This window comes from Panthera onca, chromosome A2 (genome assembly GCF_046562875.1).
Source record: "Panthera onca isolate mPanOnc1 chromosome A2, mPanOnc1 haplotype 2, whole genome shotgun sequence".
Classification (NCBI taxonomy): Eukaryota; Metazoa; Chordata; class Mammalia; order Carnivora; family Felidae; genus Panthera; species Panthera onca.
This window is the reverse complement of record NC_138340.1, coordinates 121,086,451-121,099,535: the sequence shown is the minus strand read 5'-3', so window position 1 is coordinate 121,099,535 and position 13,085 is coordinate 121,086,451.

The window sequence follows — 13,085 nt, the reverse complement described above, 5'->3', positions numbered from 1 at the left end:
ATGACATCATACCTAGAAGAGGAGACAGAATCAGGGAGACTCTAACGTGTTGTAGGTTAAGAGAACCAGTAGAGAAATGGGTTTCAAGATTCAGGAAAGAAAGGGAGCAGAAAATAGAACCAGGAACTCTCCAAAATACCCTCTTAGACTTGTTCTTTGGGAAACTGGGAAGGGATTTGCCGACCAGTATTTCACACAGTTTTCAAAACTATTGACCCTTCTAAGTAAATATATAAAATAATACCAAAAAAATCCTTCATCCCCGAGACCACGGATGTGTGGATTCAAGGTTTCATCAACTAGCTGTGTGACGTTCACTACTTTATAGCTTTGTCGGATCCCCCAAATATAAATCCTTCCATCTACAAAATGAGTGTAACAATTCCTGCCACGCCTCAGAGTCCTTATCAGAACACCAAGGGGCGAATTCTGTGAAATTCACACAATTGAAAGCACTGTGTTTTACTACCAAGCACCACAGGACTATAAGGAACTTCACCTGGTTTACGGAATCATATTTTAATCTGTACTCACCGGAAACACCAACTAAAAGGAATTGTTATTTAAAACGAGTGACTTCACTGACAACTGTTCTCAGTTTTACGAACTCCCCCATCGCCGTTTCAGAGTACGTCCCTCTTTCCAAGCTTACCTCCCTGTACACTGTGGGGGAAGGAGACAGTCAGCGTAGGGTAGGAAGGGGGTCATGGGCTTTCTGAGCTCCCTCCTCGCTTCCATCCAGGTCTGTCACATTGCTGGGAAGATTAGTTTTCTTCACCTGGTTTCTCTCGGCTCTCCCGTGGCCAACATGGTCCAACCATCTACGAGGTGAAATTGTCACTCAGCTTCTAGCGAGTACAGTTTACCAAGGGCTTTCCCCAATGTTATCACAACGGTCAGGCGAACCAGCTGAGGGTTTGGTCACCACGTTTGAGATGATGACGTGGAAGCTCAGAAGGTAATGGGCTCGGGAGAGTCTTGGGGCTGGTGAAGGAGTGGCACGTGGACAGCAGTGGATCCTGGGCTGTAGGACCCTCGTCTCACTGGCCAGCATCGCGCCCGGCGCAGAGCACATTCATTGAATGCACGACTACAGGAATGACTCACCACCATCGCAGCGTAGTTGTGCCAATGCAACCTCCGTCCTGGTAAAAGCTATCCTGAAGCCCTTTAAAGCAGAATTTATCCTCCTTCTGGAGGACTGGTTTCTTTTGATGGCATGATCACTCACTGATTCTCTCAAGCCCAAAACCCGGTTCATCCTAACCTTCTCCCCTCGCTTCCACCACCACCATCTGACCCATCACAAAACCCTGTCCATTCTGCCTCCCAGGTGCCTTCTTTAGTGCAGGCCTGGTCTCCTGCCATCATCTCCAAACTGGTGTTTCTGGCTCCAGTGTTCTTCCTGTTCCTTCCAACTGTTCTCTACTCTGTATCCATAGTGATTTTCCTAAAGGGAAATTTTAATCATTTAATTCTCCTGCTTCAAATCTTTCAATTGTTCTTCTTTGATCTCCAGATAAGGGCTAAATAACTTAGTCTTACCTATAAAGCCTCCAGGATTTACCCCCCCCCCCCCCCCCCCCCCCCACCGCATCATCTTCCCCTCCTCATCTTCCTTGTCCGTATTACACCGGGCTACCGCTATCCTAGGGGACTTGGGACCCTTGGATTCACCACATGCTCCTGACCCTGCCTTCACCGGAGCCGTTTCCTTGTGTCAGAATCCCTTTTCCCTCTTTGCTACCTGGAGAAAGCACTCCTCTTCACCTTTCAGTATCAATGCCCACTTACTTTAGGAGAGCTTTCTGAACCCTCAACGTGGACCAGGGGCCCCCCCTCTTCTGAATATCTAACACCTTCTTTCTCCGTGGTGTCACGGCTGTTGGTTTATTTGTTTTCATCTTTTAAGGGCAAGGAATGGTGTCACTGTCTCAGTACCACCAGCAGCTGGCACATTAGGTGTCGTATAATAAGTCACTACTCAATAGATGTTGAACTGACGAATTAGTTACCAAAAAAATATCTAGCCCTCTTTTTGTCATCTGTCCAGGGAATATTCTGCACCAGAAAGATAACAGCTTAGGGGTGACAAGTCAGCTGAAATGGATGCTTTATTTCTGTCTTGGTGAGAGAGAATTCTGGCTAAACCCTCAAGGTGTGAAATCATGGAGCAGGGCAGACCAGAATGATAGAATAAGAAAGACAGTTTTGGAACAATTCCTGAGTCAGATCTCAACCCTGTAGCTTTGTTTATTTTGTTTAAAATTGTGCGAACTTCTGAATAATAGCAATACGTTTCAAACGTTAAAAAAAAAAAAAAAAAAGCAGCCCAAGATTAATTAGACATACTTTAAATTTTCCTTTCATTTTGGGCTCGTTACATTCGTATTGCCGAAACAGAGACACCCTGTTTGTTCTCAAGGACGATCAAGAAGCAACTGTTCTCAAAAGCCCTGGAATTCTGCATATCCAGATGATAATGAGAGGGTGGCAGGTGACATGGTGTTAAACTGCCACTTAATGGCAAAGGAGAGTGACAGCCTCTCTGACTGAGAGGTCAGGCAACCAGGTGACACAGTCAGTCAATTCTCAAAAAAAGAAACCTTAGTCCCCCTCTTTCCACATTTAGAAGGTGACAAGTTCAAATATCAGAGTAGCTGAGCTTCCCTGTCATTAAAAAAGACTGGTATTCCTATTTTTTCCCCAGTGTTGGGATTTATTGACCTGAGATAATGCAAGGTTGAAGGAAGATATTGCGTCATGTGGGGAAAAAAAGGAACAGCACGCTAGTCTAATGGCATTGCCTATCAACTCTCTACTCCTTAGCAAGAATAAAGGACTGGATCCTGAAAACACCCGAAAAGAGATGCTCATAAATCAAAGTGCGTCTTAATCAGCTTTAAATATTTATCCTTCTTGGCTATTCAAACAAATAGTCAGGAAGCACGTGGTGAAGGTGGGGGAAGGCACCGCACTAGAAAAGTCTGCTGAAGAATGGAACCTCATTATAATACCAAAGACCATGTGGTCCAGCCCAGAAAAAAATGTATAGGAATTTCAGGGTGTAACTCCTAGTATATCTCCACACATCCAGAATTTGTATTACAACATAGAAGATGCAAGCAGGTGGAAAATATGCTAGAAGTTCTTTTGGCTTTAAAAAGAAAAAAAGAGGGGTGCCTGGGTGGTTCAGTCGGTTAAGCATCCGACTTCAGTTCAGGTCATGATCTCAGGGTTCATGGGTTCGAGCCCCATGTCAGGCTCTGTGCTGACAGCTCAGAGACTGAAGCCTACTACAGATTCTGTGTCTCCCTCTCTCTCTGCCCCTTCCCCGCTTGTACTCTGTGTGTCTCTCAGAAAATGAGTAAACGTTAAAAAAAATTTAAATAGAAAAAAAGAGTTCTATTCAACGTTTCTTTTATTTATTTATTTTTTTAGTTTTTTTCATGTTTATTTTTGAGAGAGAGAGACAGAGTGCAAGCAGGCAAGGGGCAGAGAGAGAGGGAGACACAGAATCCGAAGCAGGCTCCAGGCTCTGAGCCATCAGCCCAGAGCCTGATGCGGGGCTCGAACTCAGGAACTGTGATTATCATGACCTGAGCCGAAGTCGGACACTTAACTGACTGAGCCACCCAGGAACCCCTATTTTGTTTTTAATGATAAAGTAATATATGTTCTTGGCTTCCAATAGAGAAAACTTGGAAAACACAGAAAATCACAAAGAAGAAAATTTGCAAATAACCCATAATCATTCTATAGCACAGATAAGCACAGGTAATATTTTAATGTATCTCTCTGAAACACACACACACACACACACACACCCATCTGTATAATATAACATGTGGACACACAAATGTTCTGCTTTTTTCACTTAACATTACCTCGTGAGCGAATTTCCTCGTCATTACATACATAGTCCAGTGGTCAGAGTGCAGGGGCCCAGGCATCTAAAGCTTGGTTGTGGTTCACTCCTCGTTTGATGGGTCTACCCAGGAGTGACGTTACTCTTGAGGGCAACTGGGTTTCAAAATGCAGTGTTTGTTTGGAGTGAGATTGAGGACTAGCGGCAGCTAATACATGAAAAGTCTGCATCTGGAAAAAAAGAAGACATGTCACTAGGAGTGAAATTACAAGACAGAAAATTACAAGAAATTGCAAGAGAGAAGAGGCACAGAGCTCAGGTAAGGCAGAATCAAACCCTCCTTGCTCTTTCTCTTGCTTGGGCTCAGCAGGAACTCAAGGAGGGAGGCTTTTATTTTGCCCATCTCATCATACGCGCTTTAGAGGCCCAATAAGTCTTCTAGTTGTTATCTGCAAGGTGAAAAAAGCTTCCTGGGACCCTTCAATCAATTCGTCTTTCCGAGAGAGAGAGAGAGAGAGAGAGAGAACGAGCATCCGGGTACTTGGGCACATGTAAAATTAACACGGCGCATATACATTCCTTTGTCTTCATCAGCCCAGGAACCAGCTTTGAAGCAGTTGGAGTTCTCAATGACAAATTTGCACAATGAGTTTTCAAATAATACTTATCTTTGCAGAGATGTTATGTTAGCTGTCTCCTTTCCTGGTTCAGTTTGACAGATTCTTTCCTTCCACAATTTATCTCATTAACGCTTCTTGGCTTTTTCTTTTAAAGTTTATTTATTTTCAGAGAGAGAGAGAGAGTGGGAGGGAGAGTGCTGTCAGTGCAGAGCCTGATGCGGGACTCAAACCCACAAACCCTGAGATCATGACCTGAGCCGACATTAAGTCAGATGCTTAATCAACTGAGCCACCCAGGTGCCCCTGGATTTTTTTTTTTTTTAATCAACAGTTAGATGGGTGTTCCAAGGACCCAGGAACTTAATAGTTTGGTACTTGGTAAGCCATTCCTGTGGATCTTTTGTTCTAAAGCCTTCAAATTGAATCAGTGAAACATGGACAGAAATGCCGTGTTTGTGTGTATGTGTGTGTCTGGGGTTGACCTTCTTGAATAAAATGGCAATTTTTTGTAGGTGCTGAGATTGAGTTTGAATATAGAAACTTTGATTTCTAGAATCCATAGGATCACTTGGTACAGGTATCAAGTTCCTAATAAAGACAAAATTAATTCATATCCATCTAGTAAATTATTTCAGTTAATATTTTTCTTCTTAATAATTCCAGTGAAGGATGCCACTACATTTGGATAATTTAGGAAAAGGACAACAACACGGTTATTTGTTTTCATATTTCAAAACCTGATTTTTAAAATCACAGTGATAGTATACATCAGTTTAAAAGTGATGCTGAAAGGTTTATGAAGAAGAATTTCTTTACTCCAATTTCCCTCTTCTGTAGAAACAACCACTTCCAGCCCCTACAGATTTTTTCTTTTTTTCCCCTCTGTCCGTACTTTAGTAATGTGCATGAAATGCTATAGTTCAATTAGACATTACCACCTAACTTCCATTATGGTGGGTAAGGATTTAGCTTTTATAATGACTTCATTTTTCATTTGTTTAGTTTTCTTTGTGTCTATTGCTAAATTTTCTTACGCCGCCCCCCTCCCGCCGCCATGGGTTCTCAGTACAAATTTCAGACAATCCATCCATTCATTCTCCTCCTCCAAACTGGGCTGTTTGCTCCTCAGGCCTTCTAACCAGCGGCCGTCAGGGGAGTTCTCCTACCCTTCCTCTCATGCTGGATCTCCTGTTGCTTGGAACCCACATTTTCTTCTTTCTTGGTTTCTTGCCCACCACATTCTTTCATGGTTGAGACTTTACACACTTGATTGTTAGTTGTGGCAAGTAGGGAACTCTAGGATGAAGATTATGTTCCTCAAAATTTCAGTAGCACCGCTCCACCGTCTTACAGGTCCCAGGGGTGCGGTTGACAAGCCCACTTTTTTTCTTAGCCCCGATCACTTGTTTGTGAACTTACCTTAGATCTCTTTATGTCCGGGAATCTGAAATCTTAGGATGGGCCTTCATGGGGTCCTTTCCCATTCATTATGCTTGGTAATTGGCAGTCCATCAACATAAAGACGTGATGTCTTTGTACTAATTCTGAGTAATCTCCGCCTATCCATTTTTCTGTTTCTCTCCATTTCTTTGGACACTATATTACAGGGTCCAGAAACCGGACCCTGTAATAAAGACTCTCTAAACATTTGCATCCTCTCCTTCTTCCTTGGTAGGAAAACACTTACTGGTTGGTTGTGGTAAAGTGCCTAGATAAAAGAACACATTTCCTAGATTCCTATGTAGCTAGATGAGAACAAGTTGCTAAGTTCTGGCCAATGAGATATCAGTGAAAGTGCTGGTGTGGGATTTATTGGAACACTGCTTTTGGAGCTGATTTAGCTGGGAGGAGTGCCCTCTGTCCCTCCTGGTTTCCGCTTTCCTGATGCTGGAGTACAGCTGCCTTGGATCATGATGTGAATTTGAAGGTGGGAGCCATATGCTGAGAGAGGCAGAGTAAAAAGATGGGGTCTTGGGGTGCCTGGGTGGCTCAGTCAGTTAAGCGTCCGACTCTTGGTTTTTGCACATGGTTGTGAAATTGAGCCCCGCGTAGGGCTCTGCACTGACAGCATAGGGCCTGCTTGAGATTTTTCTCACTCACCTTCTCTCACTGCCCCTCCCTTGCTCATGCTCTCTCTCTCTCAAAATAAATACATAAACTTAAACAGAAAAAGATGGGGGGTCTCTGTGGAGCTGCCATATTGACCTTACTATGCCTAGCTCCATTTAAGATAGAATAAACCCTTGCACATTTAAGACACTAGCATTTTACGTTTTCTGTTATATGCAGCCAAACCTAATCTTATCTGATACAGACCTTCTGGATCAATACTCCAATCTTGGTATTGTTTTCTCTCATTTGTTTTTTGCTAAACTATCTTGGAGTCTCACTTGAAAAACAATTTTTTTTTTTAAATTTTAGCTTTCTTTCTTTCTTTCTTTCTTTCCAAGACTTCTTCCTTGTTCTGTGATTACTCTTGTTTCATGGATACAATATCTTCTCTCTGTACTTTTGGGGGGGAATTTTCTTCTGATTTTGACACCACTTCTGCAGTCTTCAAATTCCTTCTGCTGTTTGCTTGGGTCTCTCTTTTTCATGTTAGGAGCTTTCCTCAAATACCACGTGATCTTTTGCTGTCCAATCATGTTTTAGAAATTCATCCCTGATCGGAAGCTCTATGTTTGTGAATGAGGTTGGCTGACCCCCAGGTATTTTTTTTTTTTTTTGGTTTGTTTGTGTTTTTATTATTTTTAATTTTTTTTAATTTTTAAAATTTACATCCAAGTTAGTTAGCATTATAGTGTAACAATGATTTCAGGACTAGATTCCTTAATGCCCCTCACCCATTTAGCCCATTCCTCCCCTCCACAACCCCTCCAGGAACCCTCTGTTTGTTCTCCATATTTAAGAGTCTCTTATGTTTTTTGTCCCCTTCCCTGTTTTCATATTATTTTTGCTTCCCTTCCCTTATGTTCATCTGCTTTGTATCTTAAAGTCCTCAGATGAGTGACGTCATATGATATTTGTCTTTCTCTGACTGGCTAATTTCACTTAGCATAATACCCTCTAGTTCCATCCACGTGGTTGCAAATGGCAAGATTTCATTCTTTGTGATTGCTGAGTAATACTCCACTGTATATACGTACCACTTCTTCATCCATTTATCCATCGATGGGCATTTGGGCTCTTTCCATACTTTGGCTATTGTTGGTAGTGCTGCTATAAACATGGGGGTGCATGTGTCCTTTCAAAACAGCACACCTGTATCCTGTAGATAAATGCCTAGTAGTGCAATTGCTGGGTCGTGGGGTGGTTCTATTTTTAGTTTTTTGAGGAACCTCCATACTGTTTTCCAGAGTGGCTGCCCCAGCTTGCATTGCCACCAACAATTCAAAAGAGAGTCTCTTTCTCCACATCCTCGCCAACATCTGTTGTTGCCTGAGTTGTTCATGTTAGCCATTCTGACAGGTGTGAGGTGGTATCTCATTGTGGTTTTGATTTGTATTTCCCTGAGGATGAGTGATGTTGATGAGCATTTTTTCATGTGTCGGTTGGCCATCTGGATGTCTTCTTTAGAGAAGTGTCTATTCATGTCTTTTGCCCATTCCTTCACTGGATTATTTGTTTTTTGGGTGTTGAGTTAAGTTCTTTTTGGATTTTGGATACTAATCCTTTATCTGATATGTTGTTTGCAAATATCTTCTCCCATTCCATCGGTTGCCTTTTAGTTTTGCTGACTGTTTCCTTCGCTGTACAGAAGCTTTTATCTTGATGAGGTCCCAGTAGTTCATTTTTGCTTTTGTTTCCCTTGCCTCCGGAGACGTGTTGAGTAAGAAGTTGCTGTGGCCAAGGTCAAAGAGGTTTTTGCCTGCTTTCTCCTCAAGGATTTTGATCACTTCCTGTCTTACATTTAGGTCTTTCATCCATTTTGAGTTTATTTTTGTGTATGGTGGAAGAAAATGGTCCAGGTTCATTCTTCTGCATGTCGCTGTCGAGTTTTCCCAGCACCACTTGCTGAAGAGACTGTCTTTATTCCATTGGATATTCTTTCCTGCATTGTAAAGATTAGTTGGCCATACATTTGTGGGCCCATTTCTGGGTTCTCTATTCTGTTCCATTGATCTGAGTGTCTGTTCTTGTGCCAGTACCATACTGTCTTGATGATTACAGCTTTGTAATACAGCCTGAAGTCTGGGATTGTGATGCTTCTTGCTTTGGTTTTCTTTTTCAAGATTGTTTTCACTATTGGGGTCTTTTCTGGTTCCATACTAAATTTTAGATGGTTTGTTCTAGCTCTGTGAAGGATGCTGGTGTTATTTGGATAGAGATTACATTGAATATGTAGATTGCTTGGGTAGTATTGACATTTTAACAGTATTTGTTCTTCCTATCCAGGAACATGGGATACTTTTCCATTTTTTGGTGTTTTCTTCAATTTCTTTCATAAGCTTTCTATATAGTTTTCATTGTATAGATTTTTCACCTCTTTGGTTAGATTTATTCATAGGTATTTTATGGGTTTTGGTGCAATTATAAATGGGATTGATTCATTGGTTTCTCTTTCTGTTGCCTCATTGTTGGTGTATAGGAATGCAACCGATTTCTGTGCATTGATTTTATATCCTGCAACTTTACTGAATTCATGGATCAGTTCTAGCAGGTTTTTTGGTGGAATCTTTTGGGTTTCCATATAGAGTATCATGTTATCTGCAAAGAATGAAAGTTTGACCTCCTCCTGGCTGACTTGGATGCCTTTTATTTCTTTGTGTTGTCTGATTGCAGAGGCAAAGACTTCCAATACTATGTTGAATAACAGTGGCAAGAGTGGACATCCCTGTCTTGTTCCTGACCTTGGGGGGAAAGCTCTTAGTATTTCCCCATTAAGGATGATATTAGCATTGTGTCTTTCATATACGGCTTTTATGATCTTGAGGTATGATCCTTCTATCCCTACTTTCTTGAAGGTTTTTATCAAGAAGGGATGCTGTATTTTGTCAAATGCTTTCTCTGCATCTATTGAGAGGATCATGTGGTTCTTGTCCTTTCTGTTATTGGTGTGATGAATCACATTGATTATTTTGCGAATATTGAACCAGCCCTGCCTCCCAGGTATAAATCCCACTTGGACGTGGTGAATAATTTTTTTAATGTATTGTTGGATCCGGCTGGCTAATATCTTGCTGAGGATTTTTGCATCCATGTTCATCAGGGAAATCGGTCTATAGTTCTCCTTTTTAGTAGGGTCTTTGTCTGGTTTTGGAATCAAGGTAATGCTGGCTTCATAGGAAGAGTTTGGAAGTTTTCCTCCCATTTCTATTTTTTGGAACAGCTTCAAGAGAATAGGTGTTAACTCTTCCTTAAATGTTTGGTAGAATTCCCCTGGAAACCAATGTGGCCCTGGACTCTTGTTTTTTGGGAGATTTTTGATTACTAATTCAATTTCTTTACTGGTTATGAGTCTGTTTTGGTAGTTTATGTTTCTAGGAATTTGTCCATTTCTTCCAGATTGCCCATTTTATTGGCATATAATTGCTCATAATGTTCCCTTATTATTGTTTGTATTTCTGCTGTGTTGGTTGTGGTCTCTCCTTTTTCATTCTTGATTTTATTTATTTGGGTCCTTTCCTTTTTCTTTTTGATCAAACTGGCTAGTGTTTTATCAATTTGGTTAATTCTCTCAAAACCACCTTCTGGTTCATCGATCTGTTCTACTGCTTTTTTGGTTTCAATAGCATTGATTTCTGCTCTAATCTTTATTATTTCCTGTCTACTGCTGGTTTTGGTTTTTTTATTTGCTGTTCTTTTTCCAGCTCTTTAAGGTGTGAGGTTAAGTTGTGTATCTGAGACCTTTGTTTCTTCTTTAGGAAGGCCTGGATTGCTGTATACTTCCCTCTTATGACTGCCTTTCCTGTGTCCCAGAGGCTTGGGGCTACGGTGTTATCATTTTCTTTATTTTCCATTTCTTTTAAATTTCCTCTTTAACTTCTTGGTTAGCCCATTCATTCTTTAGTAGGATGTTCTTTAGTCTCCAAATATTTGTTACCTTTCCAATTTTTTTCTTGTGGTTGATTTCGAGTTTCATAGCTTTGTGGTCTGAAAATATGCACAGTATGATCTTGTTGTTTTTGTACTTGTTGAGGGCTAATTTGTGTCCCAGTATGTGATCTATTCTGGGGAATGTTCCATGTGCACTGGAGAAGAAAGTGTATTCTGCTGCTTTAGGATGAAATGTTCTGAATATATCTAAGTCCATCTGGTCCAGTGTGTCACTCAAAGCCATTGTTTCCTTGTTGATTTTCTGATTAGATGATCTGTCCATTGCTCTAAGTGGGGTGTTGAAGTCTTCTACTATTATGGTATTATTATCAATGAATTTCTTTCTGTTTGTGATTAATTGATTTATATATTTGGGTGCTCTCACATTTAGAGCATAAATGTTTACGATTGTTAGGTCTTCTTGGTGGATAGATCCCTTAATTATGATAAATGCCCTTCTTCATCTCTTGTTACAGTTTATTTTAAAGTCTAGATTGTCTGATACAAGTATGGCTACTCCGGGTTTCTTTTGTTGACTGTTAGCATGATAGATGGTTCTCCAAACCCTTACTTTCAATCTGAAGGTGTCTTTAGGTCTAAAGTGGGTCTCTTGTAAACAGCATATAGATGGATCTTGTTTTCTTATCCATTCTGTTACCCTATGTCTATTGATTGGAGTATTTAGTCCATTGACGTTTAGAGTGAGTAGTGACAGATATGAATGTATTGCCATTATGTTTCTTGTAGAGCTGGAGTTTCTGGTGGTGTTCTTTGGTCCTTTCTAGTCTTTGTTGCATTTAGTCTTTTTGGTCTTTTTTTTTCATGTTTTCTCCCCTCAGAGAGACCTCCTTGAAATTTCTTGCAGGGCTGGTTTAGTGGTAACAAACTCCTTTAATTTTTGTTTGTCTGGGAAGCTTTTAATCTCTCCTTCTATTTTGAATGACAGCCTTGCTGGATAAAGAATTCTTGGCTGCATATTTTTCTGATTCAGCACATTGGATATATCCTGCCACTCCTTTCTGACTTGCCAAGTTTCTGTGGATAGGTCTGCTGCAAACCTTATCTGTCTTCCCTCGTAGGTGAAGGACTTTCTTTTCCCTTGCTGTTTTCATGATTCTTTCCTTGACTATTTTGTGAATTTGACTATGATATGCCTTGTTGATGGTCAGTTTTTGTTGAATCTAATGGGAGTCCTCCGTGCTTCCTGGATTTTGATGTCTGTGTCTTTCCCTAGGTTAGGAAAGTTTTCTGCTATGATTTGCTCACATAACCCTTCTACCCCCTTTTTTCTCTCTTCATCTTCTGGGACCCCTATGATTCTGATGTTGTTCCTTTTTAATGAGTCATTGATTTCTCTAATTCTTAAATCATTCTCTTTTGCCTTAGTCTCCCTCTTTTTTACTGCTTCAATATTCTCCATAAGTTTGTCCTCTGTATTGCTGAGTTGCTGTTCTGCCTCATCCACCCTTGCCACTCAATCCATTCGAGATTGCAGCTCAGTTATAGCATTTTTTATTTCATCTTGACTAGCTTTTACTCCTTTTATGTCTTCAGAAAGGGATTCTATACTATTTTCAGCCCCAGATAGTATTCTTATTATTGTGATTCTAATTTTTTTAATGTTTATTTATTTTTGAGAGAGACAGAGGCAGAATCCAAGTGGGTTAGGGGCAGAGAGAGAGGGAGACAAATCCGAAGCAGGCTCCAGGCTCTGAGCTATCAGCACAGAGCCCAATGCAGGGCTAGAACTCATGAGCTGTGAGATCATGACCTGAGCTGAAGTCAGACGCCCAACCGACTTAGCCACCCAGGCACCCCTTATTATTGTGATTCTAAATTCTGGTTCAGAGATCTTGCTTTTATCTGTGTTGGTTAAATCCCTGGCTGTCGTTTCTCCCTGCTCTTTCTTTTGGGGTGAATTCCTTCATTTTGTCATTTTGCAGGAAGAAAAGGAATTAATGGGGTAAAAAAATTAAAATTAAAAAACTAAAAACAATACACACATACAAAAATCAAATAAATGATGCTAGATCCTAGGTGTGTTTTGGTCTGGGTGTTGAATGGAGCTTGATAGATTAGAGAAAAAAGGGGAAAAAGAAAAAAAAGAAAAAGGAAAACGTTTGAAAATTTGAAAAAATGAATACAATGAAATAGAATAAAATGAAATGATGGAAGGAAAATAGTGTTTGAAAAATTTACAAGAAATTTAAAAATATAGCAGAAAAAAATTAAAGAAAGATATTTTTAATAAAAATTGAAACGAAAAATAAATGTTTCTTTTTCCGTGTTCAAGAAAAATAAAAGAAATGGAAGAGGAAAAAAAAGGAAAATTGAATAGATGGACCAGTGAATAGACTGAAATATGATTGAAATTACATCATTTTCCCCTAGAAGTCAACCTATGAAGCACTTCATAGTCCGTTAACGAAGCAGGCGGAGAGATTTGTGTTCCTCAAGAGCGAGGTTGGCCCAGCTGGGTGGGGGTTAGTGTAATGGCTCCGTTCTCCACTAGGTGGCGCTGCTTAGCTTACTGGGAGGGATTGTTGTGGCGTTTGTAGGTG